This window comes from Macaca thibetana, chromosome 13 (assembly GCF_024542745.1).
Source record: "Macaca thibetana thibetana isolate TM-01 chromosome 13, ASM2454274v1, whole genome shotgun sequence".
NCBI classification, from domain to species: Eukaryota; Metazoa; Chordata; class Mammalia; order Primates; family Cercopithecidae; genus Macaca; species Macaca thibetana.
Window position 1 is genome coordinate 101,963,426 of NC_065590.1, and position 16,968 is coordinate 101,980,393.

Here is a 16,968-nt window from a genome sequence, read left to right on the forward strand (position 1 = left end):
AGTACATAAAAATACAATTGATCTTTTATGTTGATATTAACATTCTGAAGCCTTGTTAAACTCATTTATTAGTTCCAGGAGTTTTTTGTAGGGATTAGCTAAGAGTTGAAAAAAAAAGTAATTATCATATTGACTGTGAAACAGAAAGTTTTACTTTTTCTCTCCAATCAATGTGCCCTTTATTTCTTTCACTTGACCAATTTCCCTGGTGAGGCCCCCCAGTGACATGTGGACCAGGAGTGGTGAGAAAGGCCAGGCTAGCTTCGTTCCTGACCTTAAGAGTAAAGGATGCAGCCTTTCATCATCACGTAGGTTGGCATCTGAAAGTTTTTCATGGATATCCCTCCACAGTCTGAAGACATTTTCTTCTACTCAGGGTTTCCTGAGAGTTTTGTTTGTTTGTTTGTTTGCTTTAAATCATGGATGGTGGTTTAGAGAGAGCAAAGGTAAACATCAGCTGTGCTGTGATCTATATTTTCCCTGATTCCTTGTAGGACCAACTTGAAGAAATCACAGAAGACAGGAGACTCAACCCGACATCCGCTCTGTGATAACTGGACCTTCGCATAAATTGATTAATGATATCAGCTTGGAGGAGAATCCACAGCTGTGGAACACTCTTCACAGAATGACCCTGGCTTAGAACTGCTTATGATAGACACACCCAAAATCAATGGCATTGTTATGAGGCACCTGTCCCTGAAGGATGCTCTGTAATCTATGCAGAAGTCTGTGGTACAAAATAGAAATGTACAAAAATAAATTAATTAATTAAATTAAATTAAAAAATAAAGTTTTCTAAGAAAAACTGTCTCTACCCAGTGAGGAAATAATCTTTTGAATAATAAGAATTTTAACAGTTTTGATAAAGTCTAATTTATCTATTTTTTCTTTCTTGATTCGTGTTTTCCTTATTTTATCTATGAAATATTTCCCCCCTAAGTAAAAATAAATGCTCCAGAGAGACTCGATCAACTCAGTCCTGACATCACATGTCAGAAAAGAGAAAATTGGATCTGTGAAACTATTCTCCATGTTTCAGTATTATTCCTGCTTTGATTATTCATATGCTTGAAGTTATTTATTAAGCTTGATGGTGGATAGATTTCTGATCAATATGAGTCTGAATTGACAACCCAATAATTTGTGCTAAGTGTGAAATTTTTGCCAAATGATTTTTCAGCCTGTAAAGATGTTAGTATAATGTTAAATCAACTTTGCATTGCTGAGAAAAACTCTACTTGGTCATAGTGTATTATAATTTTTATAGATTGTTGGGTTTAATTCGTTAATATTTTCTTGTGGATTTTTGCAAGTATGTTTATGAGGAATATTGATCTGAAGTTTCTTTCATTTTCTTGTAATATATCTAATAATCTTAGTGCAATCGTGGCATCATTAAGTAAGTTGTAAAGTAGTCATACTTCTGTTTTCTGAAAGAGAATTGTGTAGGTTTGGTGTAACTTCTCCCTCAAATTTTTGACACAACTCATCAGTAAAAACATTTGGGCCTAAAGTTTTCTTTATGGGGAGGCTTTAATTACAAATTCAATTTCTTTAATAGATATACAAACACTGTAATTTTGTATGTCTTCTGTTAGTTTTGTTAATATACAGCTTTCAAGAAACTTGGCATAATGTTTATAATTTTTATTTTATATCCTTTTATGTTTTTATGCTTATATAGTAATAACTCCTCTTTCACTTCTGCTATTAATAATTTGTATTTTCTCTACTTTTTTATGCTAACATAGCTAGAGTTTTATTATTTTATTAATATTTCCATGAGACAACTATTGATTTTATATGCTTTTCAATTTGTTATCCCTTTGCCATTTCATTGATTTCTGCTTTTATCACTATTATTTTGTTTCTTTCACTTAATTTGTAATAAATACACTCTTCTAGCTTCTTAAAGTGGAATGTTATACCACTGATTTGAGCCTCTTCTAAGTATTTATATTTTTTCTTTAGGAAGAGAATTTGCTGCACCCCCAAAATATTATGCATTGTTTTATTTAATTAAAAATATTTTCTAATTTTTAAAATATATCTTTTTGTTCCATGGATAGTTTAGAAGTGTATACTTAATTTTTAAATATTTGGGGATTTTTTTCCAGATGTGTTTGCTATTGATTTTTAATATATTTGCTATTATCATCAGTGTATTTACACTCTTTATGATTCTACATTTTCTATGTTTAGAAAGAAATATTTTCAGACCTAGTATAAAGTCTGTCTTAGTGAGTCTTCTATGTATATCATAAAAAATGTATTCTTTCTTTTTTGCTTTTAGTGTGCTGTAAATATTAAGTCAAGCTGGTTGATAGTGTTTGTTAGACATAGATAGTGTTTTATATTTGTATCCTCAATGATTTCCTTCTTTTATAAATTACTGATAAAAGTATATTGAATCTTTAACTGTAATTGTGAATTTTTTCTCTTTGCTGTTTTAATTCTATGAGATTTTATTTTATGCATTTTGTATCTCTGTTATTAGTTGCATACATTTTGAATTTCAGTGAGCTTCTCATTTGTTGATCACTTTACATTATGAATTACCCATTATTATCCTTGGAGATCGTTCTTGTTCTGAAATTTATTTGTTCAATCTTGGTATAATCATCTTTCTGTAAGGTCCATTTTTTTAAATTTAATCATCTAACTTTCAACTTACCTAAATATTTATATTTAAAGAGAGTTTTTCTTGTAGACTTCACATAGTTGAGTCATTCTTTTTAATCCAGTCTGACAAACTCTGCCTTAGATTTGGAATGTTTCGATATGTATAATTAATATAATTTGACATATTTGGATTTAAGTCCCAGGCTTAAATTATATGTACTATCTATTTATCCTCTTCGTTCATTGTTTCTTTTCTCTTATTCTGGTGCATTATTTTTAAAAACTTTACTTCAGGTGTTTGGTTGTTTGCTTTCCATTTTACCTGATTAGTTGGTTAATAGATAAAATTATCTGTGTGTGTGTGTGTGTGTGTGTGTGTGTGTGTTTAGTCATTGATTTAAAATTTACAAATGTACAATGAACTTATTATAATCTGCTTTAAAATTTTATTATACCACTTCATGTAAAAGTCAAGGAACTTTTAACAATAATTTCCATTACCCTCCTCTCAAAATTTGTGCTGTTGTTTTCAAATGTTTTAATTGTATATAGGTTATCAACTCAAAACTTCAAGTGGTTAGTTTTTGCATTTACAGGTTATTTTTAAGTAAAAACTTAAAAAAATTTGTATGCATATTTTAAATTTTTGCATTCATATTTATACCCATATTTTCTTATTTATGTGGCTTTCATTCTTGTAATGTTGATCTGCATCCCCCAAGTGTCTATTTTTTAGCCTAAAAAAACTTTCTTTAATATTTTCTGAAATGTAAATTTGCTGGTAAAAGATTACCTCAACTTTGGCGGCCCTGAAAAAAATATATTTTACCTTTCATTTTTGAAAGATATCACTTGATAAAGAATTCTAAATTGACAGTCCTTGTTTTAACACTTTAAAAGTTGGTGTTTAAATTTCGTATACCTTTCCTTGCACCTAATGATAAATATGTCATCCTTACACTTCTTTCCTTACAGAAAATCAATACCATGCTTTACTTTTTATAATGTATATACATTTTAAGTATTGTCTCTTCATGAGTGTTTATTAACAATCTGATCATGATATACTTCTTAAGGTTTTAATTGTTTCTATCTTGCTGGAGTTTGTTGTGCTTCTTAGATCTGTATGTTTAGAATTTTCGTGAAATTTAGAAAACTGGTGGCCGTTGTTTGTGTCAACGTTTTTGCCCCTTCCTCTCTTGCTTTTCTTCATTTTCCATGCCAATTAAATGTATTTTAGACATCCTGATATTATTCCACCGGTCACTGAGGTTTTGTTCTTTGTTTTTTTTTAAATCTCAGTCTTTTTTTATTCTTTTTCGTCAGGTTAGCTAATTTCCATTGCTATGTTTATGTTTTCAAGTCCACAGGTTCTTTCTTCTGCAATGTCTATTTTGCAGTTTATTTAATTTGGTGTATTTTGCATCTCTATTACATTTTTCAGCCCTATAGGTACCATTAATTTCTATTATCTTTCTTTTTCCCTCATTATGTTCATTAAAAAAGAACCATGAAGTCACTTATAGCACCTACTTTAAAGTCATTGACTGCTGATTTCATCAGTTCTTTTTTTTATACATTTGGATTTTTCTTCAGTTTATGGGTCAATTTTTACTTTCTTCCCCAAAGTTTTTGAATTATTTTTGTCTTCTTGAGATTTTAAATATTGATGGTTGTATGTTTAAATTTTATTGTCTTCTTTTAAAGGGTTTTGAAGTTTGTATTGAAGTTATTTGCAGATCAGATTAATCCTTTGAATCTTGTATTTTAGGTCTGTTAGAGAAGGTACCCTCTTTGAGGGCCAGTTTAGTTTTATTCCCAAGACATGGCTCTCCTGGGATCCACTGAATGACTTTGGGATTTTGACACAGTCTCTGGGTCTGGCTCTTAAAAACCATAACATACCCTCCCCACCCCAGCTCAGTAGTTAGTCCTTGCCCAGCCTAGTGGAGTTTTACTTTACGTATGAGCAGACTAAAATTCAGTCCAAGACAAATTTCTAAAATATTGCTAAGAAGAAGAATCTGAATGCGAAGTTTAATTAATAATTATGATGGAGATACTCACTCCCCTGTAGACCAGGCAGTCCCTTGCCGAACACACCCCAGTGCCGTTCAGACGCTTTACCTACCTTGCCTCCTCACTGCCTCTGTCTTCCCAGCATCTTCACAAAGACACTTCTCTCTTGCACTTGACATATTAACTGATTGCTAAAGACTCAAGTAACATATGTAAGCGCTCTTAGAAAGAAGTGCATTTGTGCTGGAGACTTTTGAAGGTGAAAATGATCCTACAACAATCAAGGAATAAGAGGGGTCATCTTCCATAGACTGGGTATGATGTGGACAAACACTCGTTCATACCACAGTGGAGGCCACAGCCCCAGAATGCTAATTCCAGAGACTGTTCTCTGCACTTCAAGTATTCTGTTGGCAAATAAAATAGTGTATGAAACATTAATACGTGGCAGCATCATACAATTAGTATACAGAAATCATTTAGTATATTCAAAAATAGATGAAGAAATAAGCAAGTTACTAATGGTTTTATATTTATGAGAATTAGGTTTAGTATCAGTGTAAATGCGTAATCTGCTTTCTTTTATTTCATTGCACTTATTTTTTCAATACCTAAAATTAAAAAGTTAGTGAATCTTTCAAATTGTGGAAATAATAGGCTTTAAAACTTTCAAAATGCAAGGGAATTTGAATGTGTACATTTGCTATTATAAATGTGATCAGCAACACATGTATTTTCTTCTTTAAAAATGTTTTTCTCTCTATTAGATGTATTTCCAAATGACTAATTTTATATACCTGGTTTTTTTTTTCTTTTCCATTGTGATCTTCTTAAGCAATTAGATTTTTTAAAGAACAGGACAAATGCAAAATAGTCTACTTCTAGGACAGAGATATCTGTCCAAAGGAAATTATATCTAATCCTATGTACTAAATATCAGTAAGTAAAAGAAGAAACACCGAATAAACAAGCTTTACTGAAGGCATACTTTTAATAGAAAATATATCCCAGGCCTGATGAAAATCCTCAGCATTTCGGAGCATGTTGTACCAGACCTACAAACTCAGTATCTTGTCCTGCTTGTTACCTTCTGAGTACCATTTATAATTGGGAAGTTAACTTACAGATCTTGAGTTTTTTAATTCTTGATTACTGGAACATTTCTCCTTCTCATATACGTACACACATCATTACCTTCAGACCATTTGGCAACAACTGAGATTTACATGCCTACTTTTATGATCAGCTCTTCATGTATGAGAATACACCAGCAATTAACGTTTCTAATTTTTTATTTTAATTCCAGTTTTACAGTTCAGCATCTAAAGTTAATTTGGGTGAAAAATAAAGCTTTCTTATTTAGACTCTGCAAGGAGAAATATTAAATATACCTGCATGTTTTAATGTAGGCTTTTAAAATAATTTATAATGTTTTCAATGTAGATTTTTTAACACATAAAAGCATTTTTATTTTGGGATTAAGCAGAATATAAATTACTTGAGGATACAAATGCATATAATTTACACATATGCATATGTATTACATATAATATGCATATGTGCCTGCATATACATAAGAATTTGGCAACTCTAATAGAAAAGTATTTACCTATCTTGATTTACTTTCACAGTATTGCCAGTCTCAAAAACCACATTTATTTTTCCTTTAGAAATCACTATTTGCCCAGCATTGCAAAGTGTTTGTTTTTAATCGCCATTCAAGACCAAATTTGACATTTACTTTTTCTGCGCCATGGAGAAGGCTAATGGGAGCTAAGTGAGAAGGAGTTGATGTATGTGTGTTCATCTCTTCATAACCTCTAACCCCAGAATTATAAGAAATATAGATTTAATGGAGGTTCTATTAGTTAGTGGCTACGTGGCTTTTTAACTTTTAAAAATCTCTCAGAGGCTTGACCAGGTGCGGTGGCTTATGCCTGTAATCCCAGCACTTTGGGAGGTCGAGGAGGGTGGATTACCTGAGGTCAGGAGTTCGAGACCAGCCTAACCAAAACGGTGAAAGCCTGTGTCTACTGAAAATACAAAAATTAGCTGGTCCTGGTTGTGAGCGCCTGTAATCCCAGCTACTCTGGAGGCTGAGGCAAGGAATTGCTTCAACCCAGGAGGTGGAGTTTGCAGTGAGCCAAGATTATGCCATTGCACTCCAGCCTGGGTGACAGAGTGAGACTCCATCTCAAAAAAAAAAAAAACAACTCTCAGAGACCCCACCAACTTATATATAAATGGGCATGATTGGTTTGTACATTCTTATCCAAGGAACTACACGTCAGTCTCTTAATTAGATGCTGAGAATGAGCCTGTAAGTTATGACAGACGTGAATCCTGCTGTGTCTTGGAATTTAGGATTAGAACAGGACAACTAAAGAGGAGGTTACAAAACAACATTAGAAAGTCTTATGAGGCCCGTAACATGGACTTTGGGGTTGAGGAAACCCTGAAGTTAGAAATGTCTAACTTAGGGTAGAAGACGAGTAGGATAGAGATAGGTAGGTGGGAAGGAAAGAAGAAAGTAGTGAAGGGACCAGGTAGGAGTTCTGCAGATTTTCCATGCTAGCGCTGACTGTGGTCCACCCAGGGATGTGGCAATGGGGACTGGAGGAAGTGGCTGGGGAGTAGGGAAATGAAATGATTCTTGGTCATTAAATTTTAAATGTACTTTAATGGAGTGGAGTGAAGTGAAGTGAAGTGAAGTGAAGTGAAGTGAAGTGAAGTGAAGAGAAGAATGACATCCATGGACCCAGAGCAGCACTTGGTTGATAGAAGTGTTATTCACTAAAATGGGGATACAAGAGGAGATATGGATTTGTTATGGAAAATCATAGTTTCAGTTTTGGACATTAGGAATTTTGCATGTCTGTGGGATGAGGAACCAAATGGAGAGATCCAGAAAGCAACTGAAGATAAATTCTGAGGCTCAGGTAAAGGATCTAGATCAGAGGTAAAAATGGTCTTTGGAGCCCCACAGGAGGAGGCAGGGGTAATGCAACTGGAATGACACGGCTGGAGCACAGTTGGGGGAGCACTAGCAGGTGAGGACTCCTCAGGCCCATACCAGAGTCTGAAACAGGCAGCTTTAGGAATCAGAGCAAAACCAGGTGTGTGGCAGACTAGAAACCAAGACAACAGAGTGTTTCTAGGATTGGGCCCTATTAGAAAGTGGGAGGTCAAGAAAAACTACGTATCAAAATGTTCTATTGAATGTATCAATAGGACTGTCATCAGAGATATTCACAAGAGGTGCTTGTATGTCATGATTCACCTAGAAGTCAGATTTTAAAATCCGAAAAGTGAATGGGAAGTATGAAAATGGAAACATGAAGTAGAGATAATAATTAAGAAGCCTGGGTGTGAAGAGAAAGTGAAGACAGAAACATAGAGTTTGCAGTAGATATAGAATCAGAAAAACGACGTGTGAGAACTTCTAACTTTTGGCATTACAGATTGAAGAGGTTGAGAAATCCTACTCTCACACAGCAAACTACTGAAACTGACAAAAAATTATTTGGTCCTCTGGTAATGGACCAACGGCACACAACAAAAACAAACCATTTATTCATAAGAACTACTAAAAGTTGAGTAAGGACAGTGTGAACCTGGGGTTTTTCTGCCTGGGGCTACTCCCATCGCTCCTCCCTCAGCTTGGTCAGTGTGGGGATTCAACTGGGGGCAGAGGAGAGGTGCAGCCCCTGAAAACCTGCAGCTTCCCTGGTGCTCCCAGCGTGAGCTCTCTCCAAGGAGAGCCCCATGAGTTAAAGTGGTGAGCTAGGTGCAAGCCGGCTGGGGGTGGGGTACGGGAGGCAGCAGTTCTGGTAGCTTGAGGTTCAGGTCTTGCGTCAAGCAACAGAGTGGCCCACTAGCTGGTAAGTTAGCAGAGAGCTTTGGGAAATGAGATGATTATACATGCATTGATAAGCTCTCCATTCCAGCATGATCACAGAGGCCCAGGCCACCACACCTTCTGGCTAACAGAGCCTGTGCCCATGCACAGAGGGCATATGTCAGAGACCAGCAGAAAATAAAACTGAGGCAGATCTGGAAACTAAGTCTAGTTTCAATGTACTCCCTGGTTCACACACCTATCTATCAGCAGACAGTGTAAACCACACTGACTTGAGGTTTTTGAATACAACTTCTGGCCAATCTTTAGTTGAACACTAAGCTATGCAGACATAGGTGTAGCCCCAACATTAAACCAAACTTAAAAAGAAAAAAATGACAAATGCAAAGCTGCCTACAATGTGTGGGAGATAGACTTTGAAGGCTGACTCCAGGCAAGTTACAAATTGCAACAATAACAACAACAAAAACCCACAGCAGGCTAAAGTTAACACACACACAAAAAGTGAATAAAACATGTTCTTTAAAACCAGAATCTCCAGCTCCCCGGCCGTGGACTTGATGCAGGTCCATGGACTGTTAGGACCCGGGCCACACAGCAGGTGGTCAGCAGCAGACCTGTGAGCAGAACCGCCTGAGCTCCCGCTCCTGTCAGGCCAGCGGCAGCATCTGATTCTCACAGGAGCACGGACACTAGAGTTGAACTGCCCACACGAGGGATCTAGGTTACAAGCTCCTTAATGAGGTGGAATGGTTTCATCCTGAAATCATCAAATACCACTTTCCACCTCCCTATCTGTGCAAAAATTGTCTTCCACAAATCTCGTCCTTGGTGCTAAAAATGTTGAGGACTGTTGTGTTAAAATATTCAGTAATTTTTTAAAAATCAAGATATTCAAATAAATAATAAAGAAATAGTCTGGAGAAAAAGTTAGCCAATAGAAAGCATTGCTGAATGTGCCCAGATGTTGAATTTAGTAGGCAAAGTCTTCATAGCAGAAACTATAGTTGCCTAAAAAACTAATAGAAGTCATGTCGGAAGTTTTATACAAAAGTATGACAATGACTCAGTGACAATATAGAAAATATAAAACACAAACAAATGGAAATTCTAAAATTTAAAACTATAGTAATTGAAATGGGAAAAATGCACTAGACGGGCTCAGAAATGTATTTGAAGTGATAGAAAAAAGAATCAATGAACTTGGGGATGCATTGATAGAAATTATCCAATCTTATGAACAGAGATAAAAAATGGTGAAGAAAAATAAAGAGAGCAGTATAGAGTTGTGGGATACATGAGCAATGGTAGTACCAGAAGGAGAAAACAGAGTGGAAGAATAATATTTGAGCAATAATGGCAAAAGGTCCCCAATTTGATAAAAATATGAATCTACAGACCCAATAAACCCAACAAAACTCAAGCAGGAAAAAATTCAAAGAGAATCACACCTAAATATATCTTGGTCAAGATTTTGATAGTTAAGGACGTAGAGAAAATGTTGAAAGCAACAAGAGAAATACTAGTTATCATGTGTAGAGGAACAACAATATGACTAATAGCTGACCTCATCAGAAATGAAGTAGGTCAGAAAGTAACAGAAAGACACAAAGTGATGGTTCAAAAATTCAATATCCAGGCCAGGTGCAATGGCTCATGCCTGTAATCCCAGCACTTTACAAGGCCAAGGCAGGAGGATTGCTTAAACCCAGGAATTCAAGACCAGCCTGGGCAACAAAGTGAGACCCTGTCTCTACTAAATATTTTTAAAATATTAGCCAAGCATGGTAATGCGTGCCTGTTGTCCCAACTACAAGAGAGGCTGAGGTGGGAGGATCACTTGAGCCCAGTAGATTGAGGCTGCCATGAGTCATGATCTCACCACTGCACTCTAGCCTGGGTGACAAAGCAATACCCTGTCTCAAAAAAGCAAATCAATATCCAACAAAGCTCTTCTTCAAAATGAAGGTGACATAAAGATATTCATAGATTAACAAAATCTGAGATATATTAATGCTACTACACTTTCAAAAAATATTAAAGAAAGTTATTCCAGTTAAAACAAAATGACACCAAACTACTATGCGCTGCATACACAGGAATAAACAAAGGTAATACAAAAGTATGTGAGTTAATATAAAATTTCACTTTGTAAGTGTGTGGGCTTATATAAAATTCTCCCCTCCTCTCTCTCACACATGCACGCACACACACACACAAACATATGTATGTGTGTGTGGATATGTATACATGAGTTATTAAAAATATTATATGTATATGTTTATGTATCTATCTATATATCAGTTATACATATCAGTTGTTTTTCTCATTTCTGTTTTTAATCTTCATATGACTCAAGATTGCATAAGGTAATAATTAAAACACTGTATTGCTGGGCTTACAACATAAATAGATATGAAGATTATATATATAGTAATTATAGCCCAGAACAGGAGGAAGGAAAAGTACTGGAAAAAAAGTTGCTATATTTTATCAGAGTTAAGTGAGCATAATGCCGAAGTATATTGTACTATGTTTAGTTGCATATTTTTATCCCTAGGACAACCACTAGGAAAATAACTGAACCTATAGCCAATGAAAAGAGGAATTAAAAAGACACACCAAAAATGTTTATTTAACACAAACATAAGGCAGTGAAAGAAAAACAGGGGAACATGAAGACACAAGGCAAACAAAAAAATAGCAAAGTATCTGCTACAAATTCTACCACACAAATAATAATATTAAAACTTTAAATGGGCTAAATACACCATGAAAAAGGCAGAAATTATCAGATTGAATAAAGAGAAATGTATGTAAGAGACATACTTTGGATTTAGTGATGCAAATAGGTTTAAGGAAAAATTGTAGAAAAAAGATATACCATGAAAAAAATAGTCATAATAAAACTGGAGTGACCATATTAATATCAGACAAAATAAAATTTATATAATAAATATTAATATAGAACAACAGAGGTAACGTGATAATCACATGGTCAATATATCAAAAAGATATAACAAAAATGTATGTACACTTAACAATGGAGTACCAAAATACATAAGAAAATCCTAGTAGGAATGGAAAAGAAAACACAATTCAGTGATGATAAAAGTTGGAGATGTCAATAGAAAACTTTTAGTAATTGATAGAACAACTAGATGGCAAATCAGCAAAGATGGAAGGCTTGGACAATGCTTTCAACCAACTTGATCTAATTAACAGTTACAGAACATCTCACCAAATATTAGCATAATATACATTCTTTTAAAGGATATATCTATTTAAATAGATTGAAATTCTATAAAATAGGTACCTTGATCACAATGAACTTAATTTAGTGATCCACAATTGAACAGAAAAAGTGAAAAACTCAAAATATGTGTATACTAAAAATTACGATACCAAATAACCCATGAGTCAAAAAATATATAACAAAGAAAATTTTAAGACATTTTTGACCTGAGTGAAAGCAACAGCACAATATATACAAAGGGATGATATGTAGGTAAAATTATGCTTAGAAGAAAATGTATAACTTTAATGCATATACCAGGAAAGAAGAAAGATCTCTACAAATGATAATAATCTATGCTTCCATCTTAAGAAACTAAAAGAAAAATAATAAAAAGATGCTCCACATCATTAGCCATTAGGGAAATATAAACCAAACCACAATAGGTACCACTGCACACCTACTAGAATATCTATAATAAAAAGACAAACAATCCCAAGTGTTGCAGGGAGGAAAAGGAAGCCTCAAAGATTTCTCTTGGGTGGAATGTAAAAGGGTGTAGCCTCTTTGGAAACAGTTTATTAAGTTAAACATAAACATGTCACAGCAAGTGTACTTAAAACATCTACTCAATGAAAATATGTGTCCACAAAAGACTTCTGCACAAATATTTGTAGCAACATTATTCATGATAGCTAAAGAGTGGAAACCACCCAAATATGCCTCAACAGGTGAAGGGATAAACAAAATATGGTATATCCATACCGTGGAATACTTTCCAGCATGAAAAATGAATGAAATGCTGACACATACTAAATCATGAATGAATCCCAGGAACATGACACTAGTTGAAACAAGTAAGTAGCAGGAGACCATTTATTGTGTGGTTTCCTAGATATGAAATGCCCAGAGAAGGAAGATTGAAAACAAATAAATCCAGGGAGTTCAGAATATTAGCAAGAGAGTGTTTGAGGCAGTAGACTTTTTTATTTTTATTTTTATTTTTAAAGTGGAGGAGTGTTTGAGGCAATAGACTTTTTTATTTTTATTTTTAAAGTGGAGTATCACTCTTTTTGCCCAGGCTGCAGTGCAATGGTGCGATCTTGGCTCACTACAACCTCTGCCTCCTGGGTTCAAGCAATTAGATTCTCCTGCCTCAGCCTCCCAAGTAGCTGAGATTACAAGAGTCTGCCACCACACCCAGCTAATTATTATTATTTTTATTTTATTTTATTTTATTTTATTTTATTTGAGATGGAGTCTCGCTCATCGCCCAGGCTGGAGTGCAGTGGCACGATCTCGGCTCACTGCAAGCTCCGCCTCCAGGGTTCACACCATTCTCCTGCCTCATCCTCCTGAGTAGCTGGGACTACAGGCGCCGCCACCACACCCAGCTAATTTTTTGTATTTTTAGTAGAGACAGGGTTTCACCAAGTTAGCCAGGATAGACTCGATCTCCTGACCTCGTGATCCGCCGGTCTCAGCCTCCCAAAGTGCTGGGATTACAGGTGTGAGCCGCCGCACCTGGCCTATTTTATTACTATTTTTAGTAGAGATGGGGTTTCACCATGTTGGCCAGGCTGGTCTCGAACTCCTGACCTCAGGTGATCCACCCCCTTCGGTCTCCCAGTGTGCTGGGATTACAGGCGTGAGCCACTGGGCCCAGCCATGAAGCACTCAACTTTTAAAATCTAAGTGATATATAGCAAGATGTGAAGTCAGGAAGGCACCGATTGACAGAAACTGGAATTATCATTGCCTTGATGGGTTAGAGAAGAGTGATGTAGCAACTCCCAAAGACAAGGACAAGGACAGGAAGTGGAGGCCAGAGAGCAAGCGTTGAGTTCCTAATTTTACTAGTGGAAAGCTCTGATGAGGCCCAGGGAATAATGGTGTCTCTGTGGAGTTAGACTCCAGAGATTTTGGTCCCGAGAAGCCTGGGGATGAGGGTGGCGTCAGAGGAATGGATACTGGCATCACACAGATGATGCTGAATGAGGCCATTGTGGGAATGAGAATATTATATCAAATGCTTGCGTTGTGGCTTTTGGGCTTCATACCCCTCTGGTTTCTGGTTTTCTGAGTAATCTTTGACCTTTTTTTTTCCCATGCTTTTGCTCTTTCTGTATGCCTGGATACCTTTTCGACAGCGTGACTCTGACTCATAACCTTCTGTTCCAGAATATGCTGTCAGTATAAATTGATGCCCTAATTCCAGACTCCCAGATTTGCTTTGACAATGGGCTCTTCCGCCCTGCCCTGGCCTCACCTATCTCCATGGACATGTTCTTGCTCCTGTGAGGGTCCTGCTAGCTCCCTGGTTCGTCCTTCTCAATCTGCCTGTGGGACACACTGACACCCAATTTCTGAGTATATGTTTGTGGAGAATAGAGGGGAATCTTAGATCTGGTGAATAGGGCTAGTAGCAATCCCTAATGAGTGATACAATGGTGCTTCAAACTCCTGTCTCGGTGTCAAATGTGGGTCTAAGTAAATTAGTAAACTAGTTTTAAATATTCACCTTTGCCAGTCTTAGTCTTAATGGAATGATTTAATTGATACAGTGACTTTCTCTTGTATATCTCTGAGTAGCTTACATTTCTGAGATATATTTTTCTTCAAGATACTTTATTAAAATAGCCCCATTACCAGTAAGTATGGAAAAGAATAATATAAATATTATAATGTACTTTTCAAAGCAGAGTAAACCATTAAAAAAAGAAAGTTCACTTAAATAGATGATACTATATGGTATGCAACCAAAACTTATTTGTGATATGTATTTGCTACAGAGCACACTACATCCCAATGTGATTATGGCTGCATGCGATGTGACAGCAACTTAATTTAGCGATGAGGTTTCCTACTTCTTGCTCTTATTTATAGAAGTAGGTGTTTGGTCAAATTAATTTCTGTTAACCAAATAAATTAAATATACTTTGGTCAAAATGTATTGATATTACTTTTTCAGATTCTACTTATATAAATCTTTCATTATATACTATTTTAATGTATAAAACTAATTTTCTCTTGATATAAAATTTATAGTAATTGTAAAACAGTGTACATTGAAAGACCAAATGTTCCATAATAAGCCTAAATGTTATCTAAGTGAACATTTCTGTAACCTCTGTAGGTTTCTTTTTGTGCTGTTACTGATCTGAAAGAAAAACAGATTAAAATAGGTGTTTTTTTTTTCTTTTTCCTTATTCTCGATATGATATTTCAGGGGATATTCAAATATAAAGTTTAAGAGAGCCTTCAGGGAGTATTTTTTCACAGCAGCCAAAGTGAACAAAAGAACAGTAAAATAATTTTTTTCTCTGCAGAAAAATCATCACGAGGCTGGGCACAGTGGCTCACATCTGTAATCCCAGGACTTTGGGAGGCCAAGGCCAGTGGATCACCTGAGGTCCAGAGTTCGAGACCAGCCAGACCAACGTGAAGAAACCCTGTCTCCAATAAAAATACAAAAGTAGTCGGGGCATGGTGGTGCATGCCCGTAATCCCAGCTACTTGAGAAGCTGAGGCAGGAGAATCACTTGAACCGAGGAGGCAGAGGTTGCGGTGAGCCGATATCATGCCATTGCACTCCAGCCTGGGCAACAAGAGTGAAACTCTGTCTCAAAAAAAAAAAAAAAAATCATCACCTTCTCTGGTGGAAGGTGGCTGTCTTCACAATAAATACCGCACATCTCACATAGGGAAAGACACCACAGACGTATAGGATGAAGGAGGTATAAAGGTGATAACCTGAACTAACACCAGATCACAGGCTGTTGATGTGGTGTGATGCTCTGTGAAATGAATTCAAGCATTCAATCCAACAAGAATGAGTTCAAGCATTCAATCCAACAAGAATGAGTTCAAACTTCAATCCAACAAGAATGAGTTCAAGCATTAAATCCAACTCTGAAATGCAGGTCTCTTACTTGCTATTTCTAGAACTTTGAACAAGTGTTTTGCTCTCAGAATCTAAGTTCAGTATGAATAAATGAAAGTAACTTCTTATAACACAGTTTATTTTGAGGAACAAAGACAATATTTAGCACCTGTAATATAATTGGAACTTAATAAGATTATCTAAGGAGGGCAGTAATTAGGAAGGAAAACCCGTGAGTTGTTATCCCCATGTAAAATATGACGGATTTAGTGAAGTGAAAACCAAAGCATGTAATCAGGTCCTAATGAATCATCTTTAAAAAGATACATAACATTATATTAAGGAATAAGCAACTATCAAGAAATATCTATTACTTAGTACAATGTTTAATATTTGATGTTACGACTTGTTTGTAGGAAATGAGAAAGGGACTTATTTCCTTAGCACACATTATTACGTAGAAGATCAACAGGGAGAATTACTGTTTATGAAACTATTCAGAATAAGTAATTTCTCATCATCACAACCACTCTTTGAGGCAGACATTTCATCCCCGTTTTACAGGTGGAAAGTATGGGCTCAGAGAGTTTAAAATATTTGACAGTTGACAGATTCCAGAACTGAGATTAAAGCCCAGGTTGACTCTCATAGTGACTTCTTTCCAAAGACTACAATGTGGAAAGGGGAACAAAAGAGTGAGTTTACAGAGAAGAAAGATGACCTCCCTCCTCCACCAGGTGAAGACGGCGAGTACCTACAGTGAGCATGGCCCCTTGCCTCTGTGGGCTACCTCCCCAAAACCCACAGTCCAATCTATGACAAAAACATCAGACAAATCTCAATTATGAAACATCCTACACAATACTCAGCCAGTAGCACGTAAAACTGTCAGGTTCTTCAAAAGCAAGAATGCCTGAGAAATTGCCATCGCCTTGAGGAGCCAAAGGAGACATGACAACAAAATATAAGGCGAAGTCCTGGATGGCACCTGGAATAGAAAAAAGAAAAGCAAGTAAAACACAAAACAAACAAACAAACAAACAAGAAATACAAGTAAACCATGGATTTTAACTAATGACAATGGACCAATATTGGCTTATTTATTTTGTCACACGCCCCATATTCACGGAAGTTAGGAACCACTGGGTACAGAGCAAAGGGGAACTCTGTTCTGTTTCCATTATTTTTCTACGAATCTAAAATTGTGCCAAAATGAAAAGTTTATTTTAAAAAGTAGGCCTATAGTAGGAACAGATCCTATCTATCACTGCCTGGAGTTTTACTTTGGCTGTGGAATCTACAATCTTATGTGGAGGAAAAAAAGTAATGTTTAATTTGCTGGAAACA